The sequence below is a fragment of the Python bivittatus genome, unplaced genomic scaffold (assembly GCF_059951505.1).
Source record: "Python bivittatus isolate LINGU-HERP-01145 unplaced genomic scaffold, Pbiv_v1 ctg000350_np1212, whole genome shotgun sequence".
In the NCBI taxonomy this organism is placed as follows: domain Eukaryota; kingdom Metazoa; phylum Chordata; class Lepidosauria; order Squamata; family Pythonidae; genus Python; species Python bivittatus.
Genome location: NW_028277074.1, coordinates 10,912,747 through 10,935,227, shown reverse-complemented (window position 1 = coordinate 10,935,227; position 22,481 = coordinate 10,912,747). Strand labels below are relative to the sequence as shown.

Genomic DNA, 22,481 nt, shown 5'->3' with positions numbered 1-22,481 from the left:
ATTATACTCCAATAAATTTATTAATGCATATAATTATACTCCAATATATACTAAGTCTAACTCAAACCATAACATGGTGTACAAACAAAAAGGATTTGTAATCCCAACAAAATAAAGTAGTTCCTGTGTCTATAGATAATATAGTTTAATCTTTTTTTTTAAGAAAAAAAAAATATTTCTGATGATGTTAAAGCTCTTGTATAATGCTGAAAGCACATTTCAGCATATTTAGTCTAATCAAGACTTTTCTGCTAAATTACTTACTTCAACAGACACTCTGGTCCATTTATCTTCTATTTAATAGTGCACATGATCTTTACTCATGTGGGTAACTGCTAGGGTGGAAAAGTACAGAAAACATAATATGACAGATGTTTCTTTTCAGTAGACCAAACAAAATGAAAGGAAACAGGATTTTATGCTTCATGCAGATTTTTACTGAAGATCTTGTGCTTTCTATTTACACACACACATGTAGGTGAGAGGCATTGATTACATTCCCCCCCCCTCTCTCTCTGGATTTCTGCTGGGTGTGACTTTAAAAATATTCCCTTTCAAAATATAGTGATGCAGAAGTCTTAGTTAAATCAGGTCTATTTCATCTCTCTCCCTCCCTCCCCTCCTCTCTCTCCCCCTCTCCCCCTCTCTTGCTTTGCTCTGCTATGTGAATGAGTGAGTACAACTATGTTAGTATATCCTTGCCTGAATTAAGTCTCCATCTTCTTAGATCTCCTCTCCAAATGTCTGCAAAAAGAGAATCCCATCCACATGTATCTGTTATCCATATGGACTAACACACAACTGAGAAGACATATGATTAGGATTCCTAATTATATGGAAGTCTATAGAAGAATATATATTTGTTGGTTTTCCTGTTTTGATCAGATAAATAATTGTTACTATTTATATTTTAAAGAAAATAAGTTTTTAACATACTCTCCCACATTTTTTTTTAAATGTCAGTGGTGAACTATATATGAAAAGAAGCTGCATCCAATGAGTTCTTTATATTTCTTAGTGCTATACCACACATCAAAGCTGTACAGAATACTGGCTTTCAAAGGGAAAAGATGTTCCAGGTTCTGTAGGAGTACACATGTAGTATCAGTTGGTAACTCCTTAAACCAAACACAACTTTTTCTAGGATCATGCTGCAGCTTTGAAGGGCAGCCACGCAATCCTGAGAAAAGATGCAACTGCTTTAAGAAGTTACCAACAGATGCTATGACAGTGTACTCTTACACTCCAAAGTACTTCTTCTGCTTCAAACCCAAAGCACTGCACAGTCCAATTGCACATTTCAAAGTATTAGCAATGGTGAAAAATCATTGTGTAAGCAGCATTTAAACCCATGAAGTTCCTGAACAGAAGATGTTCTCCACAACCTTTCTAAACAGTCCCAATTATTTCTACAGTTCCCCCTGCCCCTTGGAAATTCCCAACTCTATCATTGGGGAAGTAAGAAAAGTGTATATGTAATTTGTTTGAATACAAAGCATAATACCATAATTCACAATATCTGAGCTAGTGATGTTAGACTGGTGACAAAGTTGTTAAAACAAATCTCATCATTTGCCTTTTACAATATAACATAAGATCAGGTTTGTAAATATGACTGTTCTCCACAGCTATATCTTTTGTCAGTTCCTTAAAACAAGGTATTAAAAGTAATGGTCACAAAACTACATAGAGTTCCATTATGCAATCAGAGTAACGTAGATGATGTTTTTTTTTCTTCCCTATTAATTAGTCATGCAATGTGAGATGGACAGTTATATAAATCAAATAAATAAACAAATAACTGATAAATTGATCACTATTGTTTTAATTTTCTAAACATTCTGAATGAGTGTCATTCAAAAAGCTCTGAAAGGAAAATCATCAGAATTGAAGGCCTTCTACAGAAGCATTTATGCATTGGACTTATTTTTGACATTTATTTTTCTCCTACAAATATATGCGAAGTTGTGAAAAATCAAAATAATGTTTTAAAAACACCAGTTTCTGCCCAGTATTGGATGATTATTCTGCAACAACAGCTCAGATTACCTGCTTGTTTTATACAGTTTTAAGTGGTGAAAATGACTGGTATACGCTATAAGGAAATTTCTCTGGGGCTATTCTCTGTCATAAAAGAAATTATCAAAAGAATTACCAAAATTACCATAAAATAAATTACCAAAAGATACCATTAATTCTCTGTATCAGGGCTAAAATAATCCCATGTTTGTCACTTCCTTGTTTTTTTAGGTATTTGTTTCCATAGCACAACTCTGGTTCAAAACCATAGTTTTAAAACTGTACAAACATAGATAACAATCAAAAGCACTTCTCTATATTTTTAGTTTTCTGATTGTAACTATTTGTCTAGTACAGGAAGGTTCTCAAACTTTCTCAGTTTATAGTGCCCTTATTCTCTCAGTAATTTTTTCAAGGTACCCCTAGACCAAAAGATTGCCAAAAAAACAGCCTCACAAAGATAAGGTATTGCAAATGTACATGGCAAAAGTGAAAAAATATCCCTCAGCACCAGCCGCAGCACACAGTCTGAGAACTGCAAGTCTGGTATTGTTGTCAAGCTGAAAAAATAATTAAATGAAGTACCTCAGAGCCTAGGACCAAGAATACCAAGATTAAAGATACAAACAAAATATTTAAACTAATAATGTCTGGTGAAAGCCTAGATACTCATAAGTTACATGTCCTTATGCAAACTGTCTTCAAACTCATTTTTTATTTATTTAAATATCTATCCCACCTTTCTGCTTATGTAAGCACTAAAAGTAGCTGTTTAGTTTTGAGGCACAATTTTTTCATGACAATATGCATTTTGCTAGAATATAATCTGAAGACTCAAACAAGTATTTTTTACAGTATTTTATTTACAAACATCACTTTATTCTGTTCAGCATTAAAAGTAAAGCCATGTGGAATGTCAGAAAAGATTTTACCCCTTTGATCTTATTCTTGATCCTTTTTGCTAGTAAGGGAAAGTCCAGCATGATGATGCTTCAGTGTTTCCAATGTCTGTTTTAGTGTTTCAGCAGCATTAACTTTCTCCTCAAAGTCAATATATCTCCAAATAAACTACACTTAAGGTGAGGTTGTCTGATTGTCAATTTATTATTAACCTGCTTTGCCTTATCTCTTTTGGGCCAAGATACCTTACACTGCCATTGACTAAATCTTTTGGTCATGATTCTCTGTTTCCACAAATTGCAGTTTTTCTTTTATTGGAGACAGGACTTGCATGGTATTGGTGACCTTTCACCAGAGCTTTGAAATAATCTCATTGTGCTCTTCAGTTTTTCAGGTTTTTCACTTTCAACTGCTCAAAGTCTTCAGCGTAGGCCTTTTGCCAGTTCTTAGGCATTTACACTTGCCTCAGGTTTTTGATCCTATATTTCAATTTGATATTTTCAAGCCAAACATCTGTTATTTCCTTTTCTTTTTGTTTCATAGCTTGGTTTTGTTCATTTCCTTGATGACAGCTTCCAGATGCTGTCCCATGGTGTATTCAGGTATCTTCTTCTTGACTTCCTGGCAAGACTTCTATTCACTGTCCACCTCGGCCAGTTTTGATTACAGGGCCACTGGACAGCATGTCTGGTTCTAGCACCAAGCCATCTTCTCCACCTACTGGTTATGCAATTCCTCTAGTATGGCCAGGAAATAGCTGCTCCTTGTTCAAGATCTGCTCTTCAGGATGTGCTTAGCCTTAGCTTTGTTCAAGACAAGCTTTGTGTTATAGTGGCAGAGGTGGCCTTGTTCTGATAGCAGCTGCCAATAGTCTTCCATGAGCTCATTTTGCTGCTACTTAACTTGGAAAGAAGGAGTGAGAAAGATATCCCCACTTGATTCTGTTTAGTATAAGAGAGAGCAGAGGAAACACTGGCTTTCACAATTCTACAACAATAGAATTTTTGTTATAACCTGCAACAATAAAATATAGTTCCAGTAGTCTTTGCTGTGACTGTTTCTTACCCAGGCCTACCTCAAAGAGCTGACTGGTACACCAATAACCTGTTCCCTAAAAATGTGTAATTCTTATACAATATTATAGTGAACACGCTTCCATATCTATTCATTTTATACTGAAACATTCCAAAGTCTCTGAAAACTGGTAGCAGGAAGCCAATGAAACATCAGTACATGTGTTTCTTTACTATCAAGAACTGCAACACAAATTTATCACACCTTGATTAACTTCATTAACTCAATACTTAATCCATACTGATTCCTTTTATTTTTTAGATGATCAGAGTACATACTCTCTTATAATGTCACCAAGTTTTGTTTAATAGCCAGCAAGATTTGACAGGACCTCATTAGGAATGGTTGGCTTAGCTCCGAGTTTAGTAAAAAGAATAATTGTTAACTCTCCTATTTATCTGTTTCTACTTATAATTACAACAGTCTCTTCATTGAAAGTTTAGTGCTAATAGTCTCAGTGTACAAAATGATTTGCCTAAATTAAGAAAGTTTCACTTGTGCTAAGTGTGTTCAAATTATCTTTTAAAATTCCATTTTATTTTATTCATCTTAATTTATATTTTAGTTTGTTTCTATGTTTTAAGCTGTGTAAAGTTAGTCAGTGACTGGAATAAAGATTTTTTACCTTTGACCATCAAATACAGAAAAACAAATCATTACTCAATTGTATGTCTTTAGGGAACCAATGAATAAGCACAAGCTGTTATTTTATAATCCTTAAAAAGGAACTACATTGATTATACAGCATTAATATTTGTCTACATATGTTCAATGCATCAACAATCTCCTAGGCTTTTCCATTCTGCAGTTGAAAAATATATTTGGTTTCATGCAAAAGAAAGGCACAAAACAGTAGCAGTAGAAGCAAACTAATCAAATAACATAATTGATGTAGTTTGAATTGTGTTTTGTACCTATATCTATGTATGTGTCAGGCCTAGCCCAAGGAACTCCAGGAGACCACGTAGATTCAGTTCAGCAATGTTTATTAGCTACAACCTCTAGCAAGAATCTTCCCAGACTGAAACCTCAGTTCCCAAAGTCAGCCAGTCAAAACAGAGTGAATTCCTCAGGGAGGTGCCAGTCTCATCCTCTTATCTCTTCCTCACCCCTCAGGAGATGAAAGAACATGTTTCCCTCCCCGAGTTTGGCCTTCATAATTCCACTCCATCACAGTATGTTTAAGTAAGTATGAAGTGTTGTTTCATACAAGATTCATGTTGGAAAGGCCATAAAAAGATAGACAGACAGACAGATTGGACAGACAGATTGGACAGATAGATGGACAGATAGATAGATATATTTCCAAAGACTCTAAAACATTATTTTCATTTATTGAAAATAAATGAGAGTGGAACAGTTCAGCAAGGACACACACAAATTGCTTGAAATATAGACTTCATGCTGTTGTTAACAGCTGGATATTTAAGGCAAGTCAATATATTCAAATATTCTACCTACAGATCAATTTGTGTGAGAATTAATCATTAATGATTTAGACAGACAGATCCATCAGGCCATGGGCATTTGAGGTCTTAGAAACCAATATTCCAACAGTTTGGAAACTATAATCCAGGGATTCCTGAACTACAACATTAGAGTCCATATCATCACAGTATATATATATCACATGAAAATCATTTATCCATACTAGGGATCCATATCCGTATATTGGTTCATCAATAAAGATTAGAAGTCAGGAAGCTAACTCAGGGGAAAAAAAAAAGGATTATGTCCAAACCACAGTCCTGCTTCAGTCAGAAGGGTAGTGTCTAGAATATATTATCTGAGTGTGGGTTACATAAAGGTATTCAGTCAAATCTAACCCACTTTTGCTTCAAGCTGTTCATTTCAAACTTTTCATAAACTGCAATTCATAGCCTTAATTCCTTATTGTATCCCATTGGTTTAAGTAAACTTCAGGATAAGGCAGAATGCAGGAATGAATCTATATTATCAATACATACTTAATGTGGGTTAGTACGCAGGACATATTTCCAGGACAGAATGTTTTTTGCAATGTAGTCTTTGGCTTAGAGGTCCCATCTTATTTATTTATTTATTTAGCAGACTTATCCCCGCCCATCTCCCCCCAATGGAGGACTCTGGGCAGTTTACAACAAATTAAAACAAATAAATACATAATTAAAATTTATAAAAAAGAAAAACACATTTACACAAAATGGAAGGAAGAGAAAAAGTCCAAGAGGCCGATGGAAGCAACCCAGGCCTCTAGGGGGCTAGCCAACCCCATTTCTGATGACCTCCCTCCCCCCCCCAGGCCAGATGACAGAGCCAGGTCTTCAAATCCCTCTGAAAGGCCAGGATTGAGGGGGCCTGTCTCACCTCTGGCGGCAAGATGTTCCAAAGGGCGGGGGCTACAGCAGAGAAGGCCCGCCTTCTGGACCCCGCTAGTCAGAGTTCTTTTCCCGAGGGGGTCCAGAGCATGCCCTCTCTGTGAGATCGGGTGGAATGGGTTGAAATCGTGGGGGTGAGGCGGTCCCTCAGGGATTTTTGTTTATACAAAACAGTATGAACATGCTAGGGGGAAAAAAGCCAAAACATTGATTCCACTTGGTTGAACTACTTTGTAAAGATACCCTGCCTTCTATTCCATTAGAATTTTAGAAAATAAAATAAGTTCATGTTTATTTTATGTTTGATATCCATTACATGATACCCATGTAGAAAAGTTTTTTTTTTTTTTTTATAGGACAAGCAGAGAGAGAGAGACAGACAGGGAAAGGGAGAGGGAGAAAGAGAGAGACAGAGAGAGACAGAGAGAATTACAGAGCTAGAAGGCCCATAACAACACATAACAACACATAGTTATTGCATATAACTACACTAAAAAACTCTTGTCATGACATATCACTTCTTCAAAAGCTATTCTTTAGATTTCAAACAATTCATAACTTAATACAATTATAAGATACCCTAGAAATATAACCATAGAATCTGCAGAACCTGTTTGCCAAGGGAATAACAAAGATGATTTGCTCTCCAGGGATTTTGAAGTTAAGCATGTTACCAAATGGACCGTATAAGAAAGCAAACATTGCCTATGATGAACTGTTTCCAAAGTAAATGGTGAGATGTTTCTGAAGTTAATTTTATCTAAGCCACTATGTTGAGCCTGATGTATTCTTTAAAAAGAAAATAAGCATGTTTGTATAAAACTGATGTACCCACACAGTGACATGAAATAGAATGTAAATGAATACTTTCCTTTTATATATACATATTCCACTTCAACGTGGCAAAAACATGGGCAATTTGAGAATTCTTTTAATTGAAAGTAAGAGAAATAAAACTTATCACGGCTAGTTTTTCTTTTACTATAAAGCTAATGAATTATGCAACAATAACAAGATAGGAACTATAATATATGTGTATTTGAGTTAGAATGATCGCATTTAATTATCAATATATGAAAATATTTTAAGAGTAAATACATCACTAGGGAATGTACTTTGTATTTTTTCCTCGCAGTAGGCATCTCCTTGTAAAAGAATAAGAGCCATTACTATGAAGAAAGTTACATGTGTGTTATTCCATAGAAATTAACACTATTAACTACACGTAACAAACAATGAGTTTTTAAATTGTACTTCATGAGAGTATGGGAATAAAAGCTACAATGTACTGTATGGTAACATTAGACAAACACCGGGCTAATATAGGAATAGCAATAAAAATTACCTATATTGTGGATTGGTGTACACATCTTCAGGTCACACATAAAGCAAATTAAGTGGTGTAAGCTTAGATAACATAATGAGGTGTTATTCCAAGCTAAAGATAGGATATATTAAAAATTCTTGCAAGTAAGCATTAGCAAATTAGAAAGCTTCTAACTTTTCATTTTGCTGCTTTTCTTCATATAAGAAGGGATTTTTCTTCACTTTATAGGTAGTGGAAAGTGTAACCTTCAATCTGCCTTGTTACCTCAGATCTTTCTCTCTATATATGCATATGTTTTCTAAAATTGAAATAATTTAGGCTGCACTAATAGGTACATATAATTTATTTTTGTGGCCATATTTTTTTAGAAAGCCAAAGATGGGCAGAGCACATATGAGATAGGAGGCATATTACATACATAGGAATGGCTTAAATTTCTCAGCCAAGGATGTCTTTGTAGTTTAATATGTGCAAAATGACAGGAAACTACATTCAGTTTCCAACAATTGCCCATCTAGAATGTAGCTGTACTGTTGGAAAAAGTGTCACGACATCGGAAGCTACCTGTTTTTTAACACAGTAGGACTTTCTTTCTTTCTTTCTTTCTTTCTTTCTTTCTTTCTTTCTTTCTTTCTTTCTTTCTTTCATTTATTTTTCACATTTAATCAACACCCATCTCACTCAACGAGCAACTGTGGGTGGTTTACAATAAAAACAAAAATAAATACTGGTTAAAATGCTGATTAAAATACAATAAACCAATGTTCAATTAATAAATAACATCTTCCAAGGTAACTGATGGTAAATGACAGTTGTTAACCTGCAGGAACATCTTCAAGGTGTCAGCCACCCCCAGGGTTGGTTACCACTCCTCACACCCCATGTGAGTCGGCAGAGCCAGGTCTTTGCCCCTTTCTGGAAGGACAGGAGAATGGGGGACCACCTCACCTCTGGGGGAACAGTGTTCCATAGGGCAGGGCAATGGCAGAGAAGGCTCTCCTACTGGGCCCCACCAGTTGACATTCTTTCTTTTAAAATAATATTTTTAATAGAGTTTTACATAGTTAAAAGCTAATATAGAATAAGAAAATATATAAAAAATAAAGAAGAAAACATGAGAAAGAAAAAGAAAAAAGACATATAAAAGGTAACACCCCCCCCCCCAAGCAAGTATAAACACTTACAGAAACTTAACACCTTCTTTACTATTACAGGAAAAAAAAAACCCTCTTCTTCCCTTTTCTCATCACTAAACAATAACCAAATTATAGAAAGATTCATCGATCAGTCTTACTCAGCAAAAGCATTAAGCATACCAGTAGTAATAACCTAAATGTTTTAAGCTTAGACAAATAAATCTATTTTGCATTTTGAGTTATATATTTCTCTAATAAGTAGGACAAAAAAGATTTATCTCATTAAGTATAAAGAATATCAATAATAGTAACATATATATTTTAAACTAGATCCAGTAGGTCCCTTTTATATTCTAACCCATAACTTTCTCTGACAAGTAGGAGGTAAAAGATTCATTCCCAGATAAAAAAATCTTTATATCGTCTTGCAATGCTAGTAAAAAAAAAACAACAACAACCAACCAACCAAATAAAAGATTCCAATAATAACAACCCAAAATCAAAATTTATACAATTTAACCCTGGTCAAATAAGTCCACTTTGAACTCCTTTTTCTTCTTCTCAAGAGGCTTAATCTTCAGTAGCTTCTTCAAATAAAGTCCCACATGGTAATTTTTTTATCATTTTCAGTCTGTTTTCAGTAGCAATTTCAGAGATTTAGTACTTCCCTTCTGTGGATCCAAAATAAGATAACTCTCCAAGTCACTCTTCTGATTTATAATCAGGACATCCCCTTTAATTGTTAAAACATCAGCCAACACACTTTGAATATCCATTACTTCTTTCTCCATGTCAGTTTTGATATCAAACATTTTCAAGTCCATTTTCAAATCCACAGTATCTTTTTCCAGATCTTCCATATCTCTTTTATAATCTGGCAATTCTTTAAAGTCCATTTTAAAATCCTTATTCAAATCATCTTCAGCTTCTGCTTTATCCAGTGTAATCTTTTCTTCTTCTACAACCTCTGTCAGTTTGAATTTTAAAAATAAGTTCTAAACGAAACAGATTTAAATTCTTCTATAGTAAAACAGTATTCTTCCATTATGTTAGGAAGTATGTTCCCCTCTAATTGCTGTCTGGTTCCCTCTAGTTAACCTTCAAAGCCCAGTCTCATCTTTTGTTTATTTTCAGAGCCAAAACTTTCCCACAATAACTTTTCTTACAGTTAATTCCAAAATCATCTGCTGTATTTTTATAAAATTTAAAACAGTCCATTTAAATTTTTATAAAATTTAAAACAGTCAAATCCATCTGGCTCCTTAAATGTCCACAGCCAACATTCTTGACTTCCTTTTGCTGTTTTCCAAAAGTTAACTCTTTATTTTTTATTTTAAAACTTTCAGCTTACTTAAATTTCCTTTGTCCCAGGATAGAAGGAAATTGTCCCAGCAACTTGCCTTTCAGAAGGTTTTTAATTTCCAAGTAAATCAGTAATAAGTAATTTCTGGTGTTAATTTAAAAAGGAAGTGAAAGCAAATCAAGTGTCTCTTTGGAGGCTGTGAACTGCAGCTTGGGCTTGAAGTTTTCTGAGACTCCCAGAGCACTCAACCCATTGGAGATCACTAAATTGCTATCTCTTCACAGGGAGCCGCTATAAGGGGCTTGTGGGTAATCCAGTCCTCTCCTTTGTCTGGAGATGGTTCCAAATAGCTGGACTTTTTGCTGGCTTCCCTTAACTGCCATGGTCTTCAATTCCGGGGGTGGGGGTGGGGAATGGATCCGTCTTCAGTCCGCCATTACTCGCATGGAAGTCTATTATTTATGTACCATTAATGGGTTTAACTCATGGTAATTACATAGACAACATTTGCCATCTAGACAATAAGACAAGTTTAAAAAAAAAACAAAGAAAAAAAAACTTTCCAATATTCTCTGATCCAATCCATCACTTATTTGGCATCTATCCCTTCTACTTTCCTTAACCTTGCCAAATATAGTATTTTTTTTTTCCTAGTCCCCTCTGCTTGCATCACATATCAAAAATACGTGAATTTGTGCATACTGAAGAAAAATTTCAGTTTTACATAAACCAAGATTATTCTTAGACTCCTATTTCCCCTTTTGACCTTACTGACAAGGCTGCCTCTACCAAGAGCTTCTGCTGGCATGGTTCTCAGATTCACTGAAGCTACTGTGCTTTCCCAATGAAATCTCTGATGGGGCAATCTCTCACGAAGGACTTATAGAAAAGACAGTAAAACTGCAAGTGTATACATACTTATATTAAACTCAATTACTTCTAAACAGCCATGTATCTCACACGATGATGTATGTAAACATATATAGGACTTGACAGTACATTGTTTAAGGAATTTGAATGGTAATTTTATCAGATTTATCAGAGGACATATTGTCTACTGTCTTGTATAAGGTTGGATTAATTAATTCATCAAGTTTTGAAGAAATAATATGAAGGAAGGAGTGCAAAATATAAAACATTGTCAAATGTGTACGTGTGTGTGTGTGAGAGAGACACACACAGACACACACACCATTCAATAAGAATGACTAATGAAATGTTAAATATTGCTAAATTAGCATATTACATGATAGAAAAAACAAAATAAAGATATAGATAAGTGCATTGGAAACTGGTAATTACTATGGAGATTGAATATATGTATATATATATACACACACACACACACACACATACATATATATATACACACATACATATATATACATATACACACACACATATATATACACATATACACACACACACACACACACACACATATATATATATATATATATATATATATATATATATGCATGCATGCATGCATGCATGCATGCTAGCTATAGTCAGAAAGTTGTCACATTGTGTCAGCTTTCATTTATTTAGGGATTCATTTAAATAATGACTGACCAAGGATGCAACAAATGTAAGTCTGTTTTTCAACCACATATACACATACATACAATCAGTTATGGTCCCAAAATCAGAATTCTGCTAGATACATTAAAAAAAAAAAATCCTCACTTTAGTAGGTTTAATGCCTTAGCCTCAATTCTAATGGGGAGGGGGCAGATATAACATCCCAATAACTTTTATGCATCTGTTCTGACTCTGCAATTGAATCAGTAGACCATATGTTACTTCATAGCCCCTACGGTGGCACTTGACATGCAGAGCTCATAACCTCACTTCTTACTTATTTTATGGGCTGGCCTGAAACTAAAGTTATTTGCTTTTTACTTACCTATGTCTACAATGAAATTGTCTGAAATGTATCAAAATTCTGATCAACTGTAATTGCTGTTATAAGATTTTGGGTTTGATTCTTATGCTGGTTAAGGGCACTGAAATTTCTATTCCATTCCATTTTTACATAGATATGCTAGAATATGATGAGTGTTATTCTGTAACTTTCTTCCTAATGTGCACTGTATAAAAATCTATTCTTTGGACTCTGGCCACTGAGGCTGGAGGCAAGGTAGCAAATGGTAAGCAGTGTTCAAATCAGACAAAGCTGAGATTAAGCAGAAACCTGATTCAAAGACAAGCTGTGGTAAATAGAAAATTTACCCAAAAAGAATTTGTTCTGATACCCAAAACACTCAAAGAAGTCATTTCAGCTCAGATTTGTCTGGGACTACAGTAACCCATTACATAAAACAGGCAATCACATACAAGCAAATTAAGTTTAAGTTCATGAAAGTAAATTTTACAATCATGACACATTCCACAAACACTCTGATGTGGCTAGACAACAATTTTTTTAAAAAAAAATAGCGCTCTGCCCAACACTGAAAGAGTCATCCAGTAAGGCTGGCAGTAATACATTCTATGTTTTATAAAACTGAAGAACAGTTGCAGATGGAAAATGTTAATGAATTAAAGGAACAGATGACAAATGTCAAAACTTTAAAAAGTCATTTTTAATATGCTGTGGAATTAAGTTACAAATAGTTGTGTTATCATAGTACATTTGATAGAAATATTATTTTTCCCATTAAGATAAGCATTATGCCACCTACAGTAGCAGTGTACTGAGTTTACAACAATGTGTACCATGAGCACCATCTATAGTCTTTCAGGTTAATGTATCTCATAGGATTGTTCTGAACATTCAGGGAGATTTGGTATATCCTGCCTAAGTTCCTTGGAAGTAATTTATAAATAAAAACACAGCAAGCAAATTTGTCGGTTAATATACCAGGCTTCCTTCAATCAAGTTGCCATTATTTTATTTAGTTTTCTATGAATTACATGTCAGCCAACACGCTCTTAAGCTAATTCCTTATCTCTTTCAAAGTATGCAGTGAAACTCAAAGGAAACACTCTTTGGATGTGATGAAAAGGGGCTTAAGAGGTACGTGTCATCAGCATACTGATGACATAATCACTTAACTTCTTCCTATACTGTCAGCACTGATGGAAAAAAAAAAAAGGGAGAGTCAATAATTTAAGTAAAGAATAGGCTAGTGGTACAATTGATATAATTCACATGAACGTGTAAGATATATACAAATAAAATTGGTTCAAAATAATATTTTAAAAAAAGTATGTGGAAGAACTTGGTTCAATCAAAATAAATATGGTTTTGCTTTTCTTCTAAATCAGCAGTTCCCAACATTTTTTTTGTTTAATAAGCTTCATTTACCTCTGTGACCCCCTCCACTCAGTCGCTGTTAGTTGGAATAAAGGTACTTTACAATCTGCACTGTTTATTAATCTAAACTATATCATATAAAGGCTATGTCCTACTGGAAATATGGCATGACCCCTGGGGCAGCCATATGGGCCATGCTGAGAGCCAGTTTTATATGCTGGAACTAGCAGGAGGGAAAAACAAACCCACAAAAATAGATCTCAAACATTGCTGCTAAGAAAGTTACAAGGAAGTTATCTACACAATTATACTCTATTTTTCAATGTTGATAGAAAACATATTTCACTCAGACTTATGAAGAGAACAGCAGTAGTGTACAGCCTGAATTGGATATGCTTCAGTTTTCTGCCCTTAAAGTTATGGCCCCTTCATGGATCACTGCCTTGTCGTGGCGAAGGGGCTTGCGTAACTCAGTGAAGCCATGAGCTATACCGTGCAGGGCCACCCAAGACGGACAGGTCATGACAGAGAGTTCTGACAAAATGTGGTCCACTGGAGAAGGAAATGGCAACCCACTCCAGTGTCCTTGCCAAGAAAACCCCATGGACGATGTTAAAAGGCTAAAAGATATGATGCCGGAAGATGAGCCCCTCAGGTCGGAAGGTGTCCAATATGCTACTGGGGAAGAGCAGAGGGCATTTCCAAGTAGCTCCAGAAAGAGTGAAGCGGCTGGGCCAAAGCCGAAAGGACGTTCAGCTGTGGATGTATCTGGAAGCGAAAAGAAGGTCCGATGCTACAAAGAACAATACTGTATAGGTACCTGGAATGTAAGATCTATGAACCAAGGCAAGCTGGATGTGGTCAAACATGAGATGACAAGATTGAACGTCGACATCTTGGGAATCAGCGAACTGAAATGGACGGGAATGGGTGAATTTAATTCGGGTGACCATTATATCTACTACTGTGGGCAAGAAACCCTTAGAAGAAATGGAGTTGCACTCATAGTGAATAAGAGAGTGGGAAAGGCAGTAATGGGGTACAACCTCAAAAACGACAGAATGATCTCAGTGCGTATCCAAGGCAAACCATTCAATATCACAGTCATCCAAGTCTATGCCCCAACCACTGATGCTGAAGAAGCTGAAGTTGACCGCTTCTATGAAGACCTACAACACCTTCTAGAACTAGCACCAAAAAAAGATGTCCTTTTCATCATAGGGGATTGGAATGCTAAAGTAGGAAGTCAAGGAGTAATCGGAATAACAGGCAAATTTGGCCTTGGAGTACAAAATGAAGCAGGGCAAAGGCTAATAGAGTTCTGTCAAGAGAACAAGCTAGTCATAGCAAACACTCTTTTCCAACAACACAAGAGACGACTCTACACATGGACATCACCAGATGGTCAATACCGAAACCAGATTGATTATATACTTTGCAGCCAAAGATGGAGAAGCTCTATACAGACAGCAAAAACAAGACCAGGAGCTGACTGTGGCTCAGATCATAAGCTTCTTACTGCAAAATTTAGGCTTAAATTGAAGAATGTAGGGAAAACCACTAGACCACTCAGGTATGACTTAGATCATATTCCTTGTGAGTACACAGTGAAGGTGATGAATAGATTTAGAGGATTAGATTTGGTAGACAGAGTGCCTGAAGAACTATGGACGGAGGTCCGTAACATTGTACAGGAGGCAGCAACTAAAACCATCCCAAAGAAAAAGAAATGCAAGAAAGCAAAATGGCTGTCTGATGAGGCTTTACAAATAGCTGTGGAAAGAAGGAATGCGAAAAGCAAGGGTGAAAGGGAAAGATATAAGCAGCTGAATGCAGATTTCCAGAGAATAGCCAGGAGAGATAAGAAGGCCTTCTTAAATGAACAATGCAAAGAAATTGAGGAAAACAATAGAATGGGGAAGACTAGAGATCTCTTCAAGAAAATTGGAGATATGAAAGGAACGTTTAGTGCAAAGATGGGCATGATAAAGGACAAAAAAGGCAGGGACCTAACAGAAGCAGAAGAGATTAAGAAGAGGTGGCAAGAATACACAGAAGAACTATACAAGAAAGATCTTAATGTCCCTGATGTCCACGCTGGTGTGATCACTGACCTTGAGCCAGACATCCTAGAGAGTGAAGTCAAGTGGGCCTTAGGAAGCATTGCTAACAACAAAGCTAGTGGAGATGACAGGATTCCAGCTGAGTTATTTAAAATACTAAAAGATGATGGTGTTAAAGTGCTGCACTCAATATGCCAGCAAGTTTGGAAAACGCAACAGTGGCCACGGGATTGGAAAAGGTCAGTTTACGTTCCAATTCCAAAGAAGGGCAACGCCAAAGAATGCTCAAACTATCGCACAATTGCACTCATTTCACATGCTAGCAAGGTTATGCTCAAAATCCTACAAGCTAGGCTTCAGCAATATATGAACCGAGAACTACCGGATGTACAAGCTGGGTTTCGAAGAGGCAGAGGAACTAGAGATCAAATCGCCAACATTCGCTGGATCATGGAGAAAGCACGAGAGTTCCAGAAAAATATCTACTTCTGCTTCATTGACTATGCAAAAGCCTTTGATTGTGTGGATCACAACAAACTGTGGCAAATTCTTAAAGAGATGGGAATACCAGACCACCTTACCTGTCTCCTGAGAAATCTGTATGCGGGCCAAGAAGCAACAGTTAGAACCGGTCACGGAACAACCGATTGGTTCAAAATAGGGAAAGGTGTACGACAAGGCTGTATACTGTCACCCTGCTTATTTAACCTATATGCAGAGTACATCATGAGAAATGCCAGGCTGGAAGAATCACAAGCCGGAATTAAGATTGCAGGGAGAATCATCAACAACCTCAGATATGCGGACGATACCACCCTAATGGCAGAAAGTGAAGAAGAACTAAAGAGCCTCTTGATGAGGGTGAAAGAGGAGAGTGCAAAAGCTGGCTTGAAACTCAACATTAAAAAAACTAAGATCGTGGCATCTGGACCCATCAATTCCTGGCAAATAGAAGGGGTAGAAATGGAAGCAGTAACAGACTTCATTTATTTGGGCTCCAAGATCACCGCAGACGGAGACTGCAGCCATGAAATTAAAAGACGCTTGCTCCTTGGGAGGAAAGCTATGGCAAGCCTAGATAGCATATTAAAAAGCAGAGACGTCACCTTGCCGACAAAGATCCGCATAGTCAAAGCTATGGTTTTTCCAGTAGTAATGTATGGCTGTGAGAGCTGGACCATAAAAAAGGCCGAGCACCGAAGAATTGATGCCTTTGAACTGTGGTGCTGGAGAAGACTCTTAAGAGTTCCCTGGACTGCTAGGAGGTCAAACCAGTCAATCTTAAAGGAAATCAACCCTGATTGCTCATTGGAAGGATCGATAATGAAGCTCAAGCTCAGATATTTTGGCCACCTAATGCGAAGAGAGATCTCTTTGGAGAAGACCCTGATGCTGGGAAAGATTGAAGGCAAAAGGAGAAGAGGACGGCAGAGGATGAGTTGGTTAGATAGCATCACTGAAGCAATGAGCATGAAACTGAGCAAACTCAGGGAGGCAGTGAAGGACAGGAAGGCCTGGCGCAATATGGTTCATGGGGTCACGAAGAGTCGGACACGACTTAACAACTAAACAACAACAACAAAGTTATGGCAGCAAGTTTTAATTTCTCCAGACTATATATTTATTCCATACTTGTATTCATAAGCCTCAATTCTGAGCAACCATTGGTACAATGTTCAATTAGTAAAGACTCAGTAGAATATAAACATTAAATATAAAGGAGACTTCATGATAGTCTGTTCAGCTGGAATTATGTCTTTCTGGGACCTAAAAAGCTATCCTCATGGCCCTTATTTTGCATAGTACTTTAATTCCAAGTTTGCCTAAAACTCCTGTGGTTCTTGGAAAACAAATACTGCAGGCATAATTTTCTGTTTTTACATTATGTGTTCTACAAATAATGATGATGAAAATATCACTAATGAGGTTTCGGTAATTTGAAATTGTGGGATGAAATATTTCCATCTTACCATTTTAGACTTTAATTACATTTGAATAGTGTTATTAGATGACTGCAGTCATGGTAAATGGAGCAAATCTTTGGTCCATGACTTTTTCCTTCTGAATTTTTAGGTGTTCAAAATATTCCATACTAAAATTTGTGTGATATTTCTTTCTAAAACCTCTGAAGATATAGACACTATAAAAGATAGTATACCTGCATTTAAGTTGTACATATTTAGCAGATAAAATTAATTATTTAATATCCAGACTGTCAGGTGAACATTGCTTAAACTGCATCTTTTTAATTACAAGAAAAACAGGTCAGAATCATCATACATAGCTGCCACTCTTATGGCATTTACTCATTCATTCATTCATTCATTCATTCATTCATTCATTCATTCATTCATTCATTTTTGGCCTTTGGAGACCAGTAAGCCCAGTAATTCCACAAGGCAAGAGTCCAGGAGATATTTTTCAGATCTGTCGAAGCTGGGCTTAATAATCCAATTCAGAGTCAAGTCAAAGATACTCAACTTTTTTCAGGAACATTCATGTACTGCTGTTTTGTTTTTTTAAATATTCATTTTAGCAGTATTTCAGCAACTGCAGATAAAATGCTTATTCATTCATATTTTTCTTAAATATTCATTTTAGCAGTATTTCAGCAACTGCAGATAAAATGCTTATTCATTCATATTTTTCTCACTTTAAATTTCCATCACACCATTAAACATGAACAATGACAAATTGTCAGTATGACCATTCTAAGAAACATTGATTTTAGTTATTTAACAAATGCATCAGTTATCTTTCATACCAACCTTACAGGGCAAATAACATAAAATAAGAAGATATAATAAAAATGACCATATCTAGGATACAATCATAATTCTTTGTGGAAGTGCTTTAGTCTCAATATGTGCTCGGTCATAATCTTGTGCCAGCAAGAAGGTTACTTAACTCATAACATCTGTAATAGACACGTCAAGGCCTGCATGTGGCCCCAATTCTATTTTTTCCCATTCTCCCCCAAACCTGCTGAAATAAACTGCTGGCTTTCAGCAGCATAATTTCACATTTCTTAGAGAGATAAAATATAAAACAGATGTACTAAACCTTCCCTAAGCTTCACATATCTATCTTGCCTATAAACTTTCCAAATATACACGTTTTACCCCTTCCTTCCTTCCTTCCTTCCTTCCTTCCTTCCTTCCTTCCTTCCTTCCTTCCTTCCTTCCTTCCTTCCTTCCTTCCTTCCTTCCTTCCTTCCTTCCCTCCCTCCTTCCTTCCTTCCTTCCTTCCTTCCTTCCTTCCTTCCTTCCTTCCTTCCTTCCTTCCTTCCTTCCTTCCGATGATTATCTTAAAGTTCCTTTTTGTACAATAATTTGATAGCTTAGCAGCAAACAGGGTTTCTGCTGGTGGGAGGGATAAGAAAATCAATGGAATATTTGGAATTTTGGGAGCATTTTTCCAATGGTGGCAACTTAGCCACAAAATATCTGTTTACAAATAGGCCAACAGGTGAGTTTGTTTCTCACAAGCTACCTCTAGCTCTCTACAATGCTTTCTACCATTCCAGTTTACCACCATCTTTTTTTCTATGTAAGATGGTTCATAAAATAAAAACACAGGATTGAGATTTTCCAGTATTTTTTTCTTTATTTATGAAGCTTATGTGGGACCTACAAGATTTCTAATAATCAAAGATTATATCAGGCTGCTTTAATATTCAGATTTCCAAAGCACACTACCTTACATGAAATAATCAAAATATTGAAAGTATTTTTTTTTTTAAATTGGGGGCCACCAATTTAGCAGATGCTAGGAATATATGTAAAGGTTACCTAGACTTGAATCAAAGAATTCAGTTCTCCACATGTATACTTCATACTTTGCTGTCTTTACATTATCCATATTTTCCTTTTCTTGCTATAATTATTTTCTATGCCAAGGATGCTCTTGCAAAACAATTTTTCTTTCAAAGAAGTCCCTTTTATGTTGTTGTTCTAGTCTTTTTCTCCACTCTTTTCCCTCTGTTTCACTTTTTTTAATGATGATGATTATGATTATGTAGTTTTATTATGTAGTTAACTTGTTTCAGTTTGATTTTTCTGAACAGTTCATAGTAGGAGACAGGGAAGTATGCATCAACGGGCTGATTTTGCAAGTTGAGAAGATAAGTTCCAAACTCTGACTGGCAATCAAGATCTTTAAGATTTGTGTGAAAAGGATTTGTACAGGGCACAAATTTAAAAGTGCATAAAGTACATGGAGTGCTCAAATTTAAAAACACTAGCCTGTAGAATATGAGATCCATTTCAGACTGCTTTTGACCCCTTGTCTCCAACACTGGTGATACTACTCTTATTCCACCAGCAGGAATAACTACCAGACCTGACTGCTTCTTTGAAAAGGTACCAGAGCACGTTAAGCTGTAAATAATAACATTTGAGAAGCCTAAGATGATCAACTTTCTGCATACATATTTGGAATAACAATTTACTTTCATTATACATGTAACACTTAAGTCATCTAGGCTATTTAAATTAATGCTATGTAGTTTTGAAAGGAATACATATATTTGTAATTTTTTTGCTGATTATGTTTATTACTGGCTGAACAACATAGTCCTTAACTTGCACAGTAAATACAGGATACATATGATTATCTCTGATTAGTCCACATGTTAGATAGGCTAAGATTCCAGTTTAAATGCACTTACTGGACTATAACCCCTAGTGAACACACTGGTACTTAACTTAAGGGTAAATTGGTATAAGTTGGGTTGTAAGTCATGCATTGTACATTTCATAATAATTACAAAGTACAAACAAGCTTTGATGAAGCAGGAAACCTTTATATTAGTAAGGAACAAATCATAGCCTGAAAGGAAGATATCATTACTAATTTTGCCGTTTCTTTTCAATGTATGCAAAACAATTAAAAATAGTACATGACCTGCCTTTTCTTTTGGGGCAGGGAAATACTGTTCGTTAACAATATAATACAACAGAAGGTCTCAGTAATTTGGTTTTAACTATTTCTCAAAGGAATTAAAAGTTTTGTCTTTTATAACAGCATATAATAGTAACAATTTTATTCTGCAGCATTTTCTGTTGCCTGCCAGTTTTAATTATTGCATATTATGGAACATAATAGCATATTTATGGCAACTTAATTTTCAACCTGGCTGGATGAATTATGCAAGTTTTTCTTTTTTAAGAAAATATGTCACATACATACAGTGTTGTATCTATATTTGTATATGAAAACTAAAATACACACAAAAAAAGTATCTGTTAACAGAAAAAAAAACCCTCAAGTAAACAGATGTATCTGCTGTATAAATTAGTAGTTAATATGTATTATAAAAATATGCTTTCTGTACAACCAGGTTCATAACTCAGAACTCATGATACTGTGCACTGCTCCAAAGTCCGTATGGAATACAGTGAAATTTGGATCCAGAAATGTTATACATATGGTCTTAATTGCCTTTTTGCAATAAAGTCAGGGTCCAAGGTAAAGAAAATGATTCCAAAACACCAGCTTGCAAACTGGGTTTTCTTGTGAAGCTTTCCAATAAAAAGCAGCAGCAGATGTGGCTTTGGCTATTAACTTGCTTAGGGCAGTCCCCCCCCCCCACCTCCAAACTGCATATACCGACCAAATGCCACACATCTCTTTGAAACCACCAGTTTCTTTGCAGAAAGTAGATGATCCTTCTTCGTGAGATAATTGTCTCTAGAAAGCACTGAATAACATATGCTGGTTATCACCAACTTAAACAGTAATACGATGCAGTTCATCTGATATTCAGTGTTACAAATACTGTAATTAGGTATAGCTTTTCATTATGACAAAAATAGCTTAGCAGAAAATCTACAAAAAGACAACTATTCTAGTTTTTAGTGATAAAGCCATCATTAGAGAGCCATCCTGATCTATGTCAAGGATAGTCAATTTGGTAATTTGGGTAGTCAAAATACCCAAGGTATTTTGAGGTATAGAAACCACAGCCATATTGATGAGAGTTGTGAACCATGTCCTTGCCCTAACTATATAACAATTTCACCCTCCATATTTTTTAAATAGGCAGGAGACAATACGTTCCTTGACCAGATGGAGGAAAGTAGATGAATCCAAGAAAGGCCAGGGCTGAATTCTTCTCCCTTTGCTTGTTGTTGTTGTTGTTTTTAAAGTTGGAACAAGAGGATGAGACTTGCATTCCATTTAATATTTACTTTGAAAACTAATTATACTGTAGTAAGATAATATTCAGTAGAAAAAACTTGATCCATTAAATAATTGTATTTATCTATATCATCTATTATTTCATATTATTTATGATTGTTTATTTGGTAAATAAATAAATAACTAGATGATCACATTCAAATATCAAAATCCCCATGGGACCTAGATAACAATAACTGGGAAGCAAAATTAAGAATAATCTAATTGGTTTATTTATTTATATGATTTATATGGCCACCCATCTCACACAAGAGACCTTGGGTGGCTTACAAGGATTAAAAACACAGAAACCTACAATATATAACCTCTGGTGCTCAAGGCTAAACAATAACCCTACTTACAGAAAAAAGCACATTGACAACAGCAGAGCTCATCTACCACCTGGCCCAAATGTTTGGGGAACAGCCAGGTTTTCAATGCCTTGTGAAAGGCTAACATGGTTAGGCCATCCAAATCTCTGGAGGGATACTGTTCCATAGGGTAGGCACTGTCACTGAGAAGGTGTGACTCCAAGTCAAACAAGATAGCATTGTTTAATAGAAATGACCTGGAGCATGTTCTGTCTCAGTACTAGAACCAGACCTGAATCCTTACTGAAAGGGGTTTAGATAATCCACTTTTTTCCAGGGCCCTCTGAAGCTATAAACTAAGCACATTTTCAACAATTTTCCCTAAAAGAGAAGGTTGGAGACTGAATGAAAATTGTCCAGATCCATTAGGTCCAGTGATGGTCTCTTAAGGAGGGAACAGAAAATTGCCTCCTTCAAGGCAGATGGAACTATTGCTTTCTGCAGAGAAGGATTGACCACTGTATAGACCCAACGACTGCCACCTCCTAG

General features: G+C 35.9%; 1 protein-coding gene and 1 pseudogene across 1 annotated transcript in view; both read right to left on the bottom strand.

The window, feature by feature from the left end:
• The window catches only part of ROBO1 (roundabout guidance receptor 1), a 245,797-nt gene that overhangs the window by 105,009 nt on the left and 118,307 nt on the right, over positions 1–22,481 (bottom strand). The gene's annotated exons all lie outside the window — the stretch shown is intronic.
• Positions 2,892–22,481, bottom strand: part of LOC148215118 (cilia- and flagella-associated protein 184-like) — a 78,689-nt pseudogene continuing 59,099 nt past the window's right edge.